The sequence below is a fragment of the Andrographis paniculata genome, unplaced genomic scaffold, assembly GCF_009805555.1.
Source record: "Andrographis paniculata isolate CXL003 unplaced genomic scaffold, ASM980555v1 Contig62END, whole genome shotgun sequence".
NCBI classification, from domain to species: domain Eukaryota; kingdom Viridiplantae; phylum Streptophyta; class Magnoliopsida; order Lamiales; family Acanthaceae; genus Andrographis; species Andrographis paniculata.
In genome coordinates this window covers 2,251,539-2,269,248 of record NW_026137598.1, presented here as the reverse complement: position 1 = coordinate 2,269,248, position 17,710 = coordinate 2,251,539, and positions in this window count along the sequence as shown.

The following is a 17,710-nucleotide window of genomic DNA, read 5'->3' as shown; positions in this document are numbered from 1 at the left end:
GAGTTCGATACACAACCCCAAAACGCCTTAAAATCGGTGGATCTTGCTGGTGGCATGTCGCCAATGATCTGTTTGGCCTTTGACCCGCTCATGGTGCTCGATTTCTGAGCCGGAGTTCAAAACTTAACACGACGGCGGCGGAGTTGTTCCCCATCGATCTCTTTTCCATAGCCTTATATCGATGAAATCCAGTGGAATTGAAAAGGCTTCTCCGAGCCACTCTTCCACTTGCACCGTGATACTATCTTTCATAAAAATCTATTGCCCTCTCACCTTAGAGTTACCAGTGTTCCGTGAAGAAGGAAAAATTTTCAAATTATTTACAATTTTTGATTTTGTCAACTATTTTTGTATTTTGTGACATATTTCCCCCCCAAAAATGATCGTAACACTTTTACCATCATTTTCATGTGATTTTGTAGCTTCGGTAGAGCTGCTAGAAACAGAACAGCCACTAAGCCTTTCCGTGGAAACTTCGATGAAATATGAGAATGTATATTTTTTACATATTGTTGGGATTGTGTTTGTTAAAGTTAAGCATGCTCTATGTGGTTGATAATTTTAGAATGTGTGTGCGGCATTTATTTGGTGGAAAGCATATTATTTGGGATGAAATGATGATAAAGTGCTCTATTAATCGACTTTAATCGATTGTGTCAGTAATATAAAGTTTTGGAGACTTTTACTAAGTATAAAGTCACCCATTGCATTACTGATCTGTCAGAGATGAAACACTCGATGATCTTCATTATGTGAGAGTGTACTATTGTTGTCCCTAAAAATTGTTAGGTTGGTTGCCTGTACTCGATGATGATAGTACAATCTTAGAGTAAAAAAGCAAAAATAAATATTGTTGGAAACTGTTGTATGAAAAAATAAATCTCTTTAGTCTTTTTTTAGCAAATAATGTCCAACATAAGTTATGTCCCTTCACTCGATGATGATGCCATAATATGAGGGGTGAAAGTCCCTCGATTTATTGCTATAAAATCGGTTACATGAGGTTATTTCTTCAATAGTAGTAATAAGCACTTCCAAACTGTTGGCTTGATTTGATTTGATGAGTGTGTCAATGCATAACTTGATCACTTCTCAATCAACTTCCAAGTCCATTGGGAGCATGCCTCTTTTTTTTAGTGCTACTTTTTCGATGTGGGGGATCATGTAGTTATTGCTTCAATGATTGAGTTGTTGTCTGTATTACTATCCCTAACTAAAATAGTATCATTAGAGCCTGTATTGTTTCTAGAGCATATCCTAATTATTCTAATTATATATCATGATTTTTATTAAACATTCCTGTAAACTTAAGAAACATTGTTATGTCTCGTATCAGACAGTTCATCGAAAGATTTTCTAACAACTGCTAGAAAATCTTCGACATTCTATGCCGTTGTTGTAACATGAAGGGATTGTAGTGCTCGAAATCACCCTAAGTCATTAATATTCCTATTCGGGCTATTCGGTGGTTGAAATGCAATGCGTATGTTGAATTCATTGGAACTTTATGCCCATCTGAAATTTGGGTCATTATCCTTTATGTGCGGCTTTGCGTTGTCACGTTGAATTACAATATCTTTACTTGAAATTGTTGGTCACTTAGCCTTGATTGTGGGTGTAACCTACACACATTTACATGATATTATTTGACATGCACTCTTGGTTGTAAGAATAAGTAAATGAAACTTACCTTATTAATAATAACATCATTTGTGACCTCTTTGGTGATTGACTCTTAACGGTTTAATTTCCATAGTCCATGCTGGTCGGTTTCTTTGAATTTTTTTTTTATACACTCTAAGAGTTTAATTTCCATAGTTCATAAAAAAAAAACAGTCCACTTGTTGATTGTAAAATGGCCTACTCATGACACAAAGAAACATAACTTTCGTAATGAATATTTTTTTTTGGCGTACTCGGTATGGTTCCGGTTCATCTTAAGTAAGATAATACATTTCACTGTTGCGAGTTAAATATAACCATTTGTCATCAACATACACTATATTTGTCATGGTTTAATAGCATTACTATGAGCCCTGATCAACCCATGTTTGACCCAATTGCCAACCGTCGATTTGCCTACATTCATGTGCTTTATAACTTCATCTCTTGCTATAATATATACTTTTCAATACTGTTTCATCAAAAATCCCTTTTTTTTTTTTTTTTTTTTTTTTTTTTTGGGATAGTCTTTTCCTAACTTTGTACTTGATAAATATATTGGCATAATGTTGTGATTTTTACAAATGTTGTGACTGTTTTACAAATAAGGGGAAAACAAGATTCTTTGGTTATAATGCTGGGATTTTTATAAATGTTGTGATTGTTTTACGAATGATGGGAAACACATACATTTTTATAAATGTGAATTTTCAATTGTAACTATTTTTTTAGTTTTTAATTTTATTTTTTGGAATTGCCATAATAGTTATTCAAATCATTAAAAATATTGGATAGAACCTGCACGGTTGCTGTCTGTGCTGCCAACGAAATGGACATCATTTGTAATTTAGAGGGTTTAACAATTTGTATGAATTAACTCAGTTTAATTATGAAATTTGTTTAATATTGTATTGTACCGTTAGTAGTTAAATATTTTTAGAAATTATTATTTTTATTCATTACTGTGTTGTATTTGTTTGGTTAAATATAATAATTTGGTAAAATTTCTCATAACTCTTACGTGGTATCAAAACTCAACGTAAATCCCTCTTGTACTTTAAAAATTGCATGACGCCCCTTATACTTTAAAAAAATATTGCATAAAATCCATTTTACATTTTTTTATGTGATGAGAAGATGATTTCTTATCTATATTTTTTTTGCATGATGGGGGAGTTTCATGCAACATTTAAAAAATATAAGAGAGGGTCATACAGCTTTCAAATACAAAGGGGATCTAGGTTGATTTTTGAAATCAAAGGGGAGTTATGGACAATTTTACCTAATAATTGTTTAGAGGCATAAATGTCATTCCATATCTTATTTGTACTACATATTAATAAAAATACTAATATACAAAATTTTCATACCAAAAGTAAATGAGAAGATTGCCGGTGAATGGATGGGAGAGAGTATATAAATTTAAAATAAAATTACAATCCTTTATTTGTATTTTTATAATTTATTATAAGAATTTTATAAATTATATTTAATAATTTTAAAATTTTAGTATAATTAAAACTTTGTATTTTTAAATTTGGTATTTAAAATATAACTTTTAATTATAGTTTAAGTATAATATATAAAATAAAATAAAAATACTATTATATTTTTTAAATTTTTATTAAAATATACATTATAAAATATTTTTTTATATTATTATTATTATTATTATTATTATTATTATTATTATCATTATCTTTATTGTTGTTGTTGTTACTAAGAACAAATTTATAATTTTAATTGAAAAGTATTTTTACTTATTTCATAAGCTACTTTTAAGGTGCTTCATTTTTTTTTTTTTTTAAGGTTTTAAAAGTTGCTTTTAGTTTTGGATTAATGTAGAAGTAGAAGTCAAAAGTCCCTGACAAAAAGTTAATCCAAACAAGGCTTTAATAGCCTACAAACTAGGTCTAATAAGATAAGTCACATTAGACGAACTATGTTGTTTTCATTCATATATTGTATTATCAACACATGTTTTATGTGCTAACTATTCATGTATTATATACCGAGTGTAACTATATCATGAGTTGTTAGTTTATATATTACATTATAGGAAAAAATCTCTATAATTTTCCAGTGGTTTCGAAACTCGGCGTAAATTCTCTTTTACTTTAAAAATTGCATGACGCCTCCTTATACTTTAAAAAACGTTGCATGAAACTCCTCTGTGGTTCCGAAACTTAACGTAAATCTCCACTGTACTTTAAAAATGGTATGACGTCTCCTTATATTTTTAAAAATGTTGCATGAAACCTCCGGCTATGTAAAAAATATAGATAGAAAATCATCTTCAAAGGAGGTTTCATGGTGGTGGGTTTTACACAATGCTTTTGAAAATACAAGGAATGCCATACAATTTTTAAAGAATACAGAGAGATTTTACCATGAATTTAAAAACCACATGAAAGTATCATCAATTTTACATGCATTATATATATTAACATAAAATAAAAAAAAAATGTTATAATCAAATTTAACACAATCTTCAATTGAATTTAGCACATTATATGCATTCATTCAGCACAACTATATGTATTTATTTAACAAAAAGTATATGGTCTCCTATTTAAAATAAAACTGTATCTATATATTTATATTATAAAACATTTTGATATGGCAACTATTTTGTACAGTAAAATTTGATTAAAATCTTTATACTTTTGGTACAATAATTAATAGAGTATATTAATACCTTTCTTTATATATATAATTTCAATAAGTTAGGTAATTATAAAAGTTATATCAATATCATATCGAATTTTTTTTAATGACAATCATACTGTACAAAAAAATTCATTACATCAAAATTTTTGATAAAATTAATATTTTCCAGTATAATATTATATATATATATTTTCTGCTTCCTTAATCTTGTATTCTTATATTGGGGTTAATTAAGGAGAAGAAGAAGACTAACCTAGCACGCTACTGTAGATTGCAATATGTTGTTTTCTCTATTGAAAATATCTAAAAATAAAAATAAATATCTAAAAAAAAAAAACAACATATATCTAAAAATATCTAAAAAAAATAAAACACGAGACACAAGATTAAATAAGGACAACTTCAATATTTTATTTAAGCATTAATAAAGAATAGTTGGAATCATTTGCTTTGTCCCTTTATCACGATGTATTGTCTACGTTGATTTATGAACTATTGTATACCGTAAATTTATATAATTATTACATAATTGTTTCATAAATTATTAGTCCCTCCGTCCCATATAATATGGGTGTATTAATGTAGACACGAAAATTTAGGTAAAGTATAATTAATAAGTAATTAAGAAGTATATTAGTAAAAATAATTATTATTTAGTAAAAATAATTATAGATTAAAATTAAGATAAATAAATAGTTTAATTAAAATTAAGAAAATTATAAAATTTAAAATTTAAAATACTATTAAAGTGCATAATTATATTTCTAAAAATAGAAAGGACAAGTTACTTGGGACAGACGAAAATAGAAAATAGGGACAAATTATATGGGACGGACGTACTAATTGACAACGAGTTGTGGCTTAGTTTGGTTGCTGGTTTAAATATTTATTTATTATTTACAGACTTTTCTTACACATTATGTGTCGATATGACTCCAATCCATTCATCAAGGTTGTGTGGGTTTCCCTAAAAGCAAATACAATAGTATATAGCAGAAAAGGCTCGAGTCATAAGCCTCCAGTGACGTGTTCAGACCCATTTATACCGTTGATTTAAACTTTGTAAATTCAAACGCAGTAGTCACAAAATGAGTTTTTCATTTTTGTACGGACAGTATAAAAACAACTAAGGGTGTGTTTGTTTGTGGGTTTGGAGTTTTGAGTTTGGATTAATGAATAATAAAAAGTTGAATTTGAATAGTTGTTCGATTTGATATTTTTGGAGGAAAAAAAGAATATGAATAATAAAAACTTTGTGTTAAGACCCACAAAAGAACACAACCTACAATTTCAGACTTTTGTCCATGAATCCATTCCTCCCAAACCCTTTTCGTCGCCTCACAAGTTAAAATAATCATCTTCTTAAAGGACAAGGTAGTCGACATTCTGAATCATAGTCGAAAAATGGATAATGTTAACTCTACATGAGCCGAAACCCAGAGTATGATTTCTGCACAAATTTGTAATTGTTTTTAGGTTTGGTTGTTTGTTTCTTTTGTAGTAGTTGATAGCTCGTATGTTATGAAGTTTAATTATTTATATTTTGGGAGTATTTGAATTGATTTAGTATGAATTTTATTATATGTGCTCATTTGAATATTTTGAGGTAAGATTGATCAACAAAATTAATAAAAAACAAAAATAATTAGAGAAAATATTATTAAAGCCCAACAATTCCAAATCCAACTGCTATTTTTAAGGCCTAAGAATCAAGATTTAAAAACGATTTCACACACACAAAAAAGAAAGAAGGGGTGTGTGCAAGGGGCAACCAAGGGGCAGAAGGAGTGGAGCAGAAGGAGTGTGCAGTGCAGTTCAAGAGCCGTTCGATAGCTGCAGGAGCCATTCGACAACAAACTAACGACACATATAGACTTCTCTTATGCTCTTCTTGTTCATTTTTTATTTTTTTCATGAATATTGAGTACACTATTTTCTAGTTCAATGATTGATTAGGTTTTGAATTTTTCATTGTGTGAGATTTTCAGATATTTATTGATTATTGGCATTTGCATAATTTCTGAATTTAGTGTTTATGTTTGTTGAATTAAATAGGTATTTAAATTCGGTATTTTATTTAATTCAATAATTTAATGCCAATTTGAATTTCGGGTATTCGTAATTGCACTTTTATTTGAATAGGTGACATACGAGTTGAGTAGTTATATCCCGTGGATTATGCAATCGAATGTTAACTGTTTCGCATAGGTAGTAATAATTTGAACTAGATTTTTCTAAATCAACACAGCCCACTGGTCTAATTAAGAATTCTGGACAACCTAATCTAATTAAATACATACCAGAAAAATGAGCAATGGACAACAAAAATGCAATGTCGACAATGCATCATCAATGCACATTAAACACAAAATTCTTGATCCTTCGAATAATGTTTTTTATTTCAATGAATTTGTAAATAAGAAGCATAGCTGGAATGTTGTAAATTGATTTACCAGTTTCCTTGCAGAATTCCATTGTTCTTGTTTTTCAATAATAAGTCATGACAATCTATAACTAAATAACAAACATTAATCTACAACTACGCCATAAAGGAAGAAAAATACTAATAACAGAGAATTATGGTTTATTTATTAGTCGATAGCCACAACTCCTGGTTCATCCTCTTAGCAGAGGTATTAAATTTTGATGTTTGAGCTTGCACACCTCTATAAAAAAATATAAGATGACTATTCACTGTGAACTTTCGATCCTCCTCTTGTAGCACAATTTTTCATGATGCATACATTTGAGCAACAACAAAAAGTCCTAACCAATGAGATTTTAGCTTACCGGGAAAAAGTTTTAGTTTAGAATTATATAAAAAGAACTTTTTGGCCTAAATCAAAATATTTCCTTTTTTATTTTCTAGTCATGAATTTTTCATGCGTTCCTTATATAACTTGGAACTCTCATAAGCATGATATCGAAATTCATCAATTTCATTCAGATCAATTCTTCTTTATAGAAGATGACATGAGACGACTTATCAAAAAGCCTGAAAGGCTCTATGCTCTAACTCAACAGGAAGATGACAGGACTTACAAAGATTTAGTTTATGAGAAGGCATTCCTATGGGAGTTTTAAAATAAGTCCTTTAAGCCCACAAAGCGTCATCAAGTTTCGATGCCCAATCTTTCCTAGTTCGTCCTACTGTGGTCTCAAAGATATGTTTTATTTCCCTATTTCTTACTTTAACTTGCCCACTTGCTTGGGGATGATAAGGGGTTGTAATTTGGTGGTGCACATTATATTTTGCAAGCAAAACATAAGACCACTTATTACAAAAATGAAAACCTCCATCACTAACAATAGCCATCGGAACTCCAAACCTTGAGAATATATGTTTCTTTAAGACTTTCAACATTTGTTTACTATGATTAGTAGGTAAGGCTACCACTTCTACCCATGTAGAAACATAACTTATAGAAATTAAAATAATTTTGTTTCTCCCAGAAGAGTGTGACTTAGTATATACCATTCAATTTTTTTTTTTTTTTTTGCCCTTACTGCCCCAATTGCATATTCATTTGCATCACACACTAATTCAAATGCCATGCCCAATCAGAAGGTTAGATAATGTGTGCTAATACCAAATCAGATTTTAACAATCACAAAGTAATATCTGCTTAGCTAATTGACAATCATTTCTTTTATTTTGTTTTATTCTTTTATTTTATATTCTTCAAACAATCCTAATGTAATCTCTTGCCTAGAAGATCAACCATTGATCAACGAGCCGACCCCATTAATGTTATCACCAACTCTACTATCACACTGGCTGAATCTGTCCTCCCTATAGAATCCCCTCAAATGGCCATCGTTGCTGCTACCGCTACTGCTGCTTTCATCTTTGTAACCATCGGTCAGTCCATCGATCCCCTTACAACCGGTACCATTTCCGGTGGTCCCTTATCTACCGGTTCCCTCAGCCGTTGGTCGTCTTGCTATCAGCCCCTCAGTAGGTGGTCTCTTCGTCTATATTTCCTCTTCCGTTGGTCCATTAACTTTCGTCCCTACAATTGGCCTGGTCCCTACTCCGAATGGTCCAGTCTTTAAATATAGGTGGTTTAGAAGGATTTCCAGGATTTTTGGTTGCACCATTCGCTGTCTTCACAACTTAATAATTGCCTCTAGTTTTGGTCCTCGGATGATGCTTCAGGTGTCAGTGCCTTAGCTATTCACTAGTAACTTTAAGAGGTAACTTGAAAATATAGTATTCTATTTCACCTATTGGATTTGCTATGTCTGTGCTTCAAAATAGCCCAACTTCCCCTGAGCCCACCGTTGACTACCAGGTCCATGCCAACTTTGCATCTTGGGCATATGGAGACTACATAGCAAGGAATATAATTTTAGATAATTTTTCTAATATTTTATAAAATTTATATTGTAATATAAAGATAGTCAAAGGGTTGTGGGATGACCTTGAAAAAAATTGAAAGTTCAAAATATTTATTGTGGTCCGATTTATGGACTATAAAATGAAAAATGATAAGTCTGATATAAAAAGGTGAATGAATTTTAATATATATCCCACTATCATCAATAAGGATATGATAGTTTAAAAAAAGCTTATCATGAGACAAATTTAAGCAATAGGATAAAGAATGAGCTGAAGCAAGTGGGACTTAAGGAGCCAATTGTCTGAATCTAGATAATAGAGGACAACATAAAGCAACACAAAGCTAAAAATGTGAATATTGCCAGTTTGAGCGGAGACCCTTCGAAGAAATGTAAAGACCTAACTTAGATGGAAAAGGGCAAAGATGTGGATATTGCGAAAGACAACTTAATTGGGGACCTTTTCAGGTCGTGATTACTCATTTCCACTGGGCCTTTGGATTGCAGATGATAGGGGGTAGCGAAGTTTTGGTGAATGTTGTACTTGATAAGGAGCTCAGCGAATCATTTGTTGACAAATGAGTGTTCATTGCTAATAAAAGTCTTGGAAACACCAACATGTAAGAATATATATTTTTTGTATAAACTTTGTTACCTGGGTCACAACGTTGGTAGGGAGAGAGACTGTCTAAACCCATTTACTGTCGTAGTCCACTAAAATCAGAATATACAAGTTCTTATTAGACTTAGAGAATGGTCCCATGAAGTTAGTTCTCCATACGTCAAATAAATCAACTTCTAAGATGCCCTTTTGTTCCATTTCATTGCATTTGAATATAGTTATTAGACATTGGCATGCATAACATTTTTTGACATAATTCTAAGCATCCTGGTGCAAGATTGGCCAATAAAATCCAAATTGAAGTACTTTTGCAGCTGTGTGATGACCTGATGACCTGCTAAATGGCCATCTATACAAGAGCCATGACATTTATAGATGATGTGTGGCATCCCATCTTCTGATACACATTTCCTAATAATTTCATCTTCATCAAAGTGAAACAAGTATGTCTCTCCCTAAAGGTATTGACGAACAATGCTAAAAAACCTCATTCACGCATTCTGATTCATATAAGAAAGAATAAGGCCACTAATGAGATAGTTGGAAATTTCGATGAACAATGGCATGTGGGCCTGCAAGGAATAAAATTTCTCATCAGAAAACATTCATTGATACCTAAGGATAGCGAACCTGGTGGTAACCTACTAACATGATCAACCACTAGATTATCACTTCCCTTGTAATTTTTGACTTTAATACCAATTTCTTGCAATAATAGAACACATTAGATAAATCACACATTAGAGTCTTTCTTATATATGAGGTGCTTCAATGATGCATGATTGGTGTACGCAATTGTATTTAAACCAAATCAGTATAGGCGAAATTTCTCTCGAATATAAAGACAATAAGCGAGCAATTCATTTTCCGTGGTAGTGTAATTTTGCTGTAAAAATATAAAGTCTTGTTGGCATAGTGAATAATATAATGCTTATAGTCATTTTTCTATCCCAACACAGCTCTAATTGTTACGTCATTCGTGTCAGGCTTTAACTCGAAGAGATATTTTCAATTTGGAGCTTAAATAATTGGTGTGGAAATCAATCTTTCCTTGAGAGTTTGGAAGGACCCTTCACATTGCTCTGTCCATACAAATGGAGTATCCTTGCATAATAGAGCGGTAATAGGATGCAAAATTTTGTTGAAGTCCTTGATAAAACGACAATAGAATCCAATATGACTAAGAAAACTTCATGCAGATTTTTCACAATTAGGTGCTGACATCCTTGAAATAACACTGACCTTGGCTTTATCAGCTTCAATACCTTCAACAGAGACCTTTTGAAAGATAATGATCTTTTTCACCATGAAATAACATTTCTCCCAGTTTAAGACCAAATTTGATTTTTCACAATGAATGAACATTTGCTCTAGGTTCACGAGACAAATTCAAAATGTCTTCCTGTATACATAAAAATCATCCATGAATACTTAAAAAAAAGATTCAAAAAGGTTGCTAAAATGTGGTACATACACTTTTGAAATGTGATCGGAGCATTCCAAAGACCAAATGGCATCCGCCTCTAAACAAAAGTATCATAAGGGCATGTAAATGTAGCATTGCCCACATCTGGAAGATTGATTAGGATTTTGGGATATCCATAACATCCATCGAGAAAACAATAAAATTCATGACCGCTTAGTTTTTCCAAACATTGATATAGATATGGCAAAGAAAAATGATCCTAGAAAGTGACTGCATTTAGCTTGGGATAATCAATTCAAACTCGCCTTTGTATCACTAGCCTTATCATAAAGGTCTTACCTTTTTAAATTCTTTAAAAGATCATCCTTTTTTGGGCACCACTGGAGTAGGATTGACCTATTTGCTAACGAAGATCGATGTTATGATACCTGCAGGAAAAAAGTTTGGTTACCTCTTTTTTGATAGCCTTCTATATATTTTTGTTAAGATGATGCATTGGTTGGTGATAAGGCTTCGCATTGTTCTCCAAATAAATGCTGTGCATACACATAGCTGGACTAATATCCTTACTATCCCCAATTGACCATGCAATCGATGTTTTGTATTTCTTTAATAGTGCGAGTAGTTGCACTTTCTTGGTCTTCACAAAGAGAGAAAAATAAAAAATGAAAGATATTTTCATCTTAGCCAAGAAATGCATATTTGAGGTGGTCAGACAACACGATTGGTGTTGCTTCTAGAATTTGCTCCCAAAGAGGTTGAAATTCAGAATCACAATTTTCGGTTTCTACTTCTGACAACTCATAGTGTTGTAAGGGTTCGCGAGATGATTTCTCCTTAAATGAGCTAGAAATTAAATCAAAATTGATGGTATTGATAAAGTTTAAATCAAATGATTTTGGATCAAAGCCGTTTGTATCATCCTGAGGATGTAACTGTGACACCCCGGCCCGTAAGCCACACAAAGTCGGACGTGTCAGGATCATAGACTGGCCCCATAGGTTAACATGAGTCCTTTCATCGCATTTTTTCCCTCACTTACACGCACCCTGAGAGATTTCCCAAGAGGTCACTCACCCTCAAATTACTCAAGGGTAAGCATGCTTAACTTTAGTGTTCCTTCAGTAGGGCTCCCGAAAAGAAATATGCACATTGTTGACATAATTAGTCTATTCAATCCACTTAATCTCTATTCACTTTTGGATGGTCTAGCACTAGCTCATCCATACACGACAGTTGGCCTAGCACCGGTACAACTCCGGGGGTATTACATTCTCCCCTACTTAAGAATGGAACGTCTACGTTGCACCATAAGGATTTGTCAACTACTAGACCCTTTAACAGTCAGGTCAACGACTTGGCTATTGCAAGTCGGCTTTGATACTAACTATGACATCTCGGTCTGCAAGCAACATAAAGCCAGGCGTATCGGGATCATAAACTGGCCCAACAGGTCAACACGAGTCCTTTCAGTGCGCTTTTGTCCTCACTCACTCGCACCTTAGGAAACTCTCCAAGAGATCTCCCATCCTCATATTAATTTAGGGCAAACACACTTAACTCTAGAGTTCTTCCAATAAAACTCCTGAAAAAGAATGTGTACATTGTTGATATGAGTAGTTTATTCAATCTATTTAATTACTACTCATTCTCGGATGGTCTGTCATCGGCTCATTCACGGAAGTTGGTCTAGCACCGGCCCAATTCATGGGATATAATAAAATTCCATCATTGTTAATATATTTAACATTATAATAAAATAAAACATATAATTATAAATAGATAAAAAATATATTTTAATATATATCTGTATAAAGAAAGAAGGTATGTATTAGTAAATATATACCTAAGATATGTAAAGATATATATAGCTATATTGTAATATCGTCGGAGTTGGGCCAGGGTGATATATGTTGTATGCTCATAATGCAAATTAATAATCTGACCAGGGTGATATGCGTGGACATGTAAATTTACCATGTGGGCCATTTTAAATACTTCATGGTGCTCATTGATGCATCGATGAGATGGTCTCATGTATGCTTTCTATTTATGCGTAATATAGCTTTTTTAAGGTTACTTGCAAAAATAATTAAATTGCGAGCATAATTTCCTAATTATCCAATAAAGAAAATTCTTCTCGATAATACTAGTGAATATTCATCACAAGTATTTGAAGATTATTGCATGACTTTGGGAATAACTATTCAACATCTTGTTCCTTATGTTCATACCCAAAATGGTCTGACGGAATCCTTTGTCAAAATATTGTAATTAATTTTCAAACCATTATTGATGAAATCCAAACTCCCCGTTTCAACTTGGGGACATGCAATCTTACATGCAACAACACTTGTGTGAATTAGACCGAAAAACTATCATAAATACTCCTCAAAACAATTAGTGTTTGGAGCCAAATATTTATCATTTGAGAATTTTTGGATACGCGGTTTACGTGTCGATTGCACCACCTCAACATACAAAAATGGGCCCCCAACATCGTTTGGAAATTTATGTCGGGTACGAATTATCGTCAATGATTAAATATCTCAAAGCTGTGACGGGTGATTTGTTTATTGCATGATTCTCAGACTGTCATTTTAATAAAATAAATTAACCGACATTGGGGGAAGAACATAATCAGCTGAAAAAGGAAATTTCATGGAAAATACCTATGAATTTCCTAGATCCTCATTCACAACAGTATGAATTAGAAGTACAAAGAATTATACATTTGCAGAAAATTGTAAATCAGTTACCGAATGCATTTAATGACTCCAATAGAGTCACCAGGTCTTATATTTCGGCAGCAAATGCACCGGTGAAAATAAATGTCCCAAAAGGACAAATGAAACATACCAATGAATCTTCTACGAGCCTAAAGCGTGGCAGACCTATGAGTTCCAATGATAAGAATCCCTGAAAAAAAGAGTATTGATTAATGATTCAATCCCTTAAACAACTTGTAGTGACAAAAAACAAATCTTTGAAGAGGATACTCCTGAAGAGCCTACCTTAGAAGAAAATGAAGTTATTGAGAATTCAATTAACTTCGTAGCTACAAAGAAAAGTTTGAACCAAAGGAAAATAATAATTGATAATGCTTTTGCATATAATAAGGCACTAGATATAATGAAAAATAATGAGAATTCTGAACCAACATCAGTTGATGAATGTCGGAAAAAAAAACGATTGACCAAAATGAAAATATGCGATCCAATCTGAATTAGACTCACTGGCTAAAAAAATGCCTCTGGACCTATAATTCAAACGCCGGAAGGTGTTAAGCTAGTTGGGTTCAAATGGATATATGTGAGAAAAAGAAATGAAGACAATAAAATTGTCCGATATAAAGCGAGACTTGTAGCTCAAGGATTGTCACAAAGACATGGGATCGATTATGATGAAACGTATTCCCCACTTATGGTAGGTATCACATTTAGATACCTCGTAAGCCTAGTAGTGCATAAAAAACTTGATATGGGCCTTATGGACGTAGTCACTCCTTACTTGTATGGCTCATTGAAGAATGATATTTATATGAAAATCCTTGAAGGATATGACATACCTGAAGCATGCAAATCAAATCTGAGAGAATGTTATTCCATTAAAGTACAAAAGTATCTGTATGGATTCAAACAATCTGGACGCATGCGGTATAACCACCTCACTAACTGTTTAACCAAAGAAGGTTACACTAACGATCCAATATGTCTATGTGTTTTCATAAAGAAAAATGGGTTAAAATTTGTGATTATTGCAGTATATGTTTATGATCTTAATATTATTGGGACTTCTGAAGAGCTCCAATCAGCTGTGGAATATTTGAAAAGAAAATTTGAGATCAAAGACTTTGGAAAGACAAAGTTCTTCCTTAGTCTGCAAATTGAATATGTGGATAATGGAATATTTATCCACTAAACTACTTATACCCAAAATGTATTGAAGCGATTTTATATAGATAAAAAACATTTATTGAATACCCCAAGGATCGTCAGGTTACTTGATCCTAGCAAGGATCCATTTAGACCAAAAGAAGATATTGAAGAGATACTTGATCGTGAAATACCATATATCAGTGCAGTAGGTGCACTCATGTACATAGCAAATAGTACAAGGCCAGATATTGCAATTGCACTAAATTTATTGGCAAGCTTTAGTTCATCTCCTACTAAATGACATTGAAATGAGGTTAAGAATGTTTTGCACTATCTCCAAGGGATAGGTGGTCTTGACCTATTTTATCTGAATAATTCTCAACACGAGTTATTAAGCTATGCCGATGCTGGGTATTTTCTTTGACCTGCATAAAGCAAAATCGCAAATCGGTTATATATTGACATCCAACGATATTGTGATATCTTGGAGATCCACAAAACAAACAATAACCGTCACATCATCAAATCATGTCGAAGTATTGGTTATTCACTAAGTCAGTCGAGAATGTGTTTGGCTGAGGTTGATGACCTATCATATTAAATGGAAATTGTGAGTTAATGTCTGAAAATGAAAATCTCCTAACAAGTATATATGAAGACAATGCAGCTTGCATTGCTAGGTTAAAGGGTGGATATAGTAAAGGAGATAGAGCAAAATACATTTCACAAAAAATTTTCTTTACTCATGACCTTCAAAAGAATGGTGAAATCGATGCACAATAAATCCGATCATCTGACAATTGTGTAGATTTATTAATCAAGGCTCTACCGACAATAATATTCAACAAATTGGTAAAGGAATTAGAATGTGTCAGCTTAAAGATCTCAAATGAAGTCCAAATCAAAGAAAGCAAATTTATACAAGAATAGTATACCATTTTTCCTTCACTAAGATTTTTCGCACATAATTTTTTTCTAGTAAACTTTTAACGAGGCACATTTTTTAACGTCCGTCCAAGGGGGAGTGTTGTAAAAGAAAGGTACACATTATGTAGATGTATATTTAAATGAACATGAGACGTGGCATGATTGAAAGCCATATATTTGTCAATTTTTCTACTATAAATATATTTGTGATTCGTTATAATATGCAAAATGAAATTCACCCAGCCAATTAATTTCGTCTCTCTCACTCTCTACTCATATATTTCTCTTCAATATATATTATATAGATATAATATACATATAAGCATATACATACACTTCTCTATACATTATATGCATATATACTTGCACTGAATATTACATATATATATTATATAAACATATATAATATATTTATATCATATATTACATATACAAAATAGTGATTAACAATAAGTATAATTAATATTTATATTTATTATTCCGATATAATAATATTTACTACATCTGACACGACCCCACTTACACTATATTACTAACGCCAATTCACATTTAAGTAAACGATAAACATGTTATAATCTCTCTTAATTATTTACATATATAACAACCTGTTAACCTGGTATAAATTTTCTTCTCAGCAAAACATAACATAACTCAACAGTAACCTGTTAACATTCACCAAAAGGATCTCAAACCATATCAAAAACTACACAATCGACATACTCTTTATAACAACACCATACAACTTCTAAAACAGACGTAATATGGAACAACAGAAGCAAAACAAGCCACGGTCTTGCCCGCAAGTCGTCATCTATGTACACGGTAACTCAAAATACCTATAAGAGCGCCACGGCTACTCCAGTCTGACCATCAAGTCATATATCATCAGGATTACCTACAATGCATGAATTGAGTGAGATTTATAAATCTCCGTAAGTAGAAATTATGCATGATGTGAAGTTTATCTCAAAATTCTCATTATGCAAAATGTGCTCTCGTTTGAAATCACCAATTTATTTATGAAATACTCTCTAGGGCCCCTAGACACACTGTTATACATCAGAAAGAGCTCAATATTCACGGTGGCCTACACCAGGTAGCCTACACCTGGTTTCCACGCAAGGTTTTCCCGAGTCGCTTCTTCCTAGGGTGCCTCTTTCGAATGCATTGTTTATGCATTGTATGTAAAGTCACAATAGACGGTGGCCTACACCAGGTAGTCTACACCAAGTTTCCCTAGGTCGCTTCTTCCCAGGTCGTCTCTCCCGCCCTTGGTGTATAATCAGTGGTCTAACATAGTAAAACCGTCCTATTTCATTTCAATGCATGATATGCATGCTTAATGAAAATGCAATGCAACGTATTTCACAATATACAAATATTATTGAACTCACTGGTTCAAACCACATTAATTTTAGAGCTCACAGACTCCTTCAACATCAAATATAGAGTTTACAGGCTCAACCATATCACTTACAGAGCTCACAGGCTGAAACCAATTTATATACGAGCTCGCAGGCTCCAACCACATAATCGCATAATATTAATCACATATTACAATTTTCTAATATTCACATATTATCAATCAAACATAAATAACTCACAAAATAATATATTTATGCATTGTAGTTGCAAATGAATTTCTACTTACCTGAAGTTTGCCAAAAACGTCAATAACCCTAACTCTCAAAGCCCTTTTCCCGATTTCAGTATCGTATCTAACAACAATTAATTACAAATATTACCCCAATTTACTAAATAATTATTTCTACTCAAAACTTCCTCTACTTAGTAAAATAGCAATAATTTGTGAACACGAAAAAATACCTGAACTAGGCTTTTAACGAATTCGACGTATAAGTTTTTTTTTTATTTTTTCCTTTGCGTTGCCTTTCCCCCTCTTCTTCTGCAATTGATATGGATGAGGTGGGGGCAGGATTATTACCCCGCCCCACCGCCTTAATTAATAATTTTATTATTTTTATTATTATTATTATTATTACAATATTTATTTATTTATTCTATTTATTTTACTTTTAATTTAATTACTACAATAAATTTTTAAGTGATCTATATTTAACTTACACCACTAATATTCAAATAATTTACCCAACCTATTTGTATGCTACTAGAATCTCAAATAAATTATGATAACATTTTCTTATTAATAAACATGTAAGACAT